Source organism: Capricornis sumatraensis, chromosome 21 (genome assembly GCF_032405125.1).
Source record: "Capricornis sumatraensis isolate serow.1 chromosome 21, serow.2, whole genome shotgun sequence".
In the NCBI taxonomy this organism is placed as follows: Eukaryota; Metazoa; Chordata; class Mammalia; order Artiodactyla; family Bovidae; genus Capricornis; species Capricornis sumatraensis.
Window position 1 is genome coordinate 37,780,771 of NC_091089.1, and position 3,900 is coordinate 37,784,670.

Sequence of the window (3,900 nt, forward strand, 5' to 3'; positions counted from 1 at the left end):
GTTCAGCAATTTGAAAAGATACAAGTCGATTCTCAACTTATTCAATATATTAAAATGAATTTCAGTTGGAATTTTAAAACTATGTAGAAAGCAAGTCATAGCAAGGGTGGGGAAAGGAGACAAAAAAGAATAGAGATATATATATAATCAAACTTTTGGAAGGTGGGAGGAGTCTCTAAGCATAAAAATAATAAAACGAATTCCTTCTAAAAAGTCATTGATAGAATTCTTTAAAGTATGTATTTTAATTGACAAAAATACATTCACAATGTTTAAATAAACAAAAAATTGGTAAAAATTTTCAATTCTAAAACAAAACTTAGTATCCTTAAGACATACATATATATGTGTACCTACATATATACAGATACATATATACATTCATATTTATACTCACATAAATCAATAAGAAAAATCCCAAGGCCCAACTGATGAATAGGCACAAATCATAAATTAATTCATAGAAAAAGAAAAACAACTAATTAAAAACAAATGGAAAAATATTCAACCTTGTAGTAATGAAAGGTATGCAAATTAATACAACAATGAGCTAAGATGTTAATAATGACATTCAGCGCCAGCGAGGAGGTATTAAAAGGGACATAAATGTCTGTAGCCAGGGACTTCCCTAGTAGTTCAGCGGCTAAGGCTCTGTCTGTGTTAGAAATTCAGGGGACCCAGGGAACTAGATTACACACGCCATGACTAAAGATCCTGCATACAGCAACAGAGTTGCTGCAACTAAGACCTGTGCAGCCAAATAAATAAACAGTAAATATTTAAAAAAATTAAAAAATAAATATAAGTAGCTGGAGTATAAACTTGCATCAATACTTGAAAACCAATTTGGCAAAATATATCAAAACTGTTTAAAATGCTTTGGCCCACTTCTGAGAATCATTTTGAAGGAAATAATTTTCAATTAAGGAAAAATTGTATAATATAAAATTTAAAAAAAAATTTTAAGGGAAAAAAATCCAAAAAAAGAAGGAAAAGAAAAAAAAACTTTTTTTTTGGAAAAGAAAAAACTTTATGCACAAAAAGCTTAAGGAAAACTTACGCACAAAAAAATCTTTTTAGTAGCGCTATTTATAGTAATGGTTAAATAAGCTATGATAAATTTCTGGACTGGAATATTATGCAGGTATTAAACCTTATATTTAAGGTAAATATGCTTATACAAATCATTATGTAAACTGAAAAATAACCAGTATATAATAAATGTACATACAACATATAAAACAAACAAACCTCTGCAAGGAACTAAATAATCACAAAAAAACTTCAAAATTATCAATAGTGATTATAGTTGAGTGGTGAGAATATGGGTGAATTTTGTTCTCTTACTTTTCCATATTTCCCAAAATCTTAAAAATAAGCATGTACTATTTTTATAAGAAGAAAAAAAAATGAGTATTGCTTTTAAAGGCCTAGCATATGCCCTAGGGAACACATGAAGCAGTAATGACAAGAACACATAAACAAGAGCATATGTATTAATTCAACTAGCAGAGCACTAACACTGCCTGCAAATAAAAAGCAAAGTTTATAAAGGGTCATGGTTATTAGGAAAGAATATGCAGGCAGCTCAGATCTTTGCTAGCCCGTGGACTGTAGCCCTGCCAGTCTCCTTCTTGGTCCATGGACTTTTCCAGACAAGAATACTGGAGTGGGTTGCCATTTACTTCTACAGGGGATCTTCCTGACCCAGGGATCAAACCAGAGTCTCTTGTGCCTCCTGCATTGGAGGCAGATTCTTTACCGCTGAGCCACTGGGGAAGCCCCAAGAAGGAATATGTAGAGTATATAGGGTAATATTTACATGTTGATGGGTAAACGTATAAATCAGTGCCTCACTTCAAGTTACAGGGATTTTAGAGATGTTATATTTCAACTGGGCTTTGAATGAAAGGGAGGGGGAAAATGGTAAACTCTCAGAAACAGACATTTTTCTGTTTCCACATGGTTGGCATGGAAGTCTTTTTTTAAAAAAATTAATTGGTGGATAATTGCTTTACAATGTTGTGTTGATTTCTGCCATACAGCAACATGAATAAGTCATAATTATAAATATATAAATATATCCCCACCCTCTTGAGCCTCCCTTCCTCCTTCCATCCCACCCCTCTAGGTTGTCACAGAGTGCCAGGCTTGGCATGGAAGTTGAGACAGAGATGAGTGATAAAAGTTGTCATGAAAAAAAAAAAGGGGAAGTAGATGTTGAGCAAAGAGCCTGTCACTGCCAAAAAAGGCAATTCACCAATTGAGGGCCCTTAAGAGGAAGAATCAGAGAAGGCAATGGCAACCCACTCCAGTACTCTTGCCTGGAAAATCCCATGGTCGGAGGAACCTGGTAGGCTGCAGTCCATGGGGTCGCTAAGAGTCGGACACGACTGAGCGACTTCCCTTTCACTTTTCACTTTCATGCATTGGAGAAGGAAATGGCAACCCACTCCAGTGTTCTTGCCTGGAGAATCCCAGGGACGGGGGAGCCTGGTGGGCTGCTGTCTATGGGGTCACACAGAGTTGGACATGCCTAAAGCGACTTAGCAGCAGCAGCAGCAAGCGGAAGAATATAAGTGCCTCAAAAGCAGTGGGCCAGGAAGCTCACAACTGGGACTCAATGGAGAGCTGCTGGGTGGGACGGGAAATGTGGACAGGAGGCTCTTGGAAAAAATGAAAAAGAGAGTTTGTGACCAACCATGCGTATCTGTTATTATCTCCTTGATCTGGCCTTTCCTCTTTCACTAAGGTCATGCATACATCATCTCAGGGGTTCCATAAATACAAACTATTGTGGAACCCACCCTTGGAATGACCTTGCAACATCAGACATTTACATGCTGGAGCTTGTGAGTGTGGTAACAGAAGGGTCCCCAAGATGGCAATAACATAGAGCAGGGAAGTAGCTGTTTTACAGAAATCTGTTTCCTTCTATTTCTCGATTCTGTTTCCAGGGTCAGTGCAAGTATTTTTGCAGTTGAATGGAATAGCAGCTTCTAAGAAATAAAAAACAGATGTTAGAGAAAGGCATTCCAGGGTGAGTCAGGAGAAGCCCTTAAGGGCGCCCTGTGCTCATGGCTGGCTCTACACTTTTCCTTGCTGGAATCTTGATAGATGCCGAATCCCCAACTTTCCTAGGCAGCACCTAGGCTGCCTAGGATGTAACCATGTTACTGCTACTGCTCACATAAAGAATGTAAACATGTACATCGACTACTGTACACCTAGTAGATATAAACATGTCAAATTATATTGACTCCCAAGCTTGAATGTTCTGTAGAAAGAAAAGAAAACCTTGCCTGATCTCAAGAGCATTCCTGAGTAAAGGAACATATTCTTCCTGATTCACGTCACAGATCTACAAAAATGTGTACATATAAACTACTTTGTGGGAAAATATTAATCATATAAAACCAACTTCCTAAAACAGAACTGAATGTAAATTTTCACAACTTTGAGTTTACTAAAGTTGTTCAGAATCAACTGAAGCTCTAGATTAAAAAAAAAGTAATGCCCTTTAGGAAAGTTACATGAAACATAATAAGTATCATACTTTCTTGGAAATGTTAGCTATAGTTTCTATAGGAACTTAGCCACATAACATTCTTAACACATTTGTGGTATGCAGTTTTGAAATTACATGCAATTTATGGCACTAAATTACAATTGATATGTAATTTACAGTATGTACCTGAATTTTTGGTACGTTTTTCAGACAGACTAGACCTCACTATGCACTAAATTGAGAAAATATTAAAATACAGGTGAAAATGTGTTTATATGGGAATATGATAGCTTTATAATTTTTTTAAAAATCTGGAAGCATTCTTTAATGTGATTAAAAAGCTTTTACATTTCTTTTGTACAAAGTTTTTATTGAAGTAAAGACAATAAACA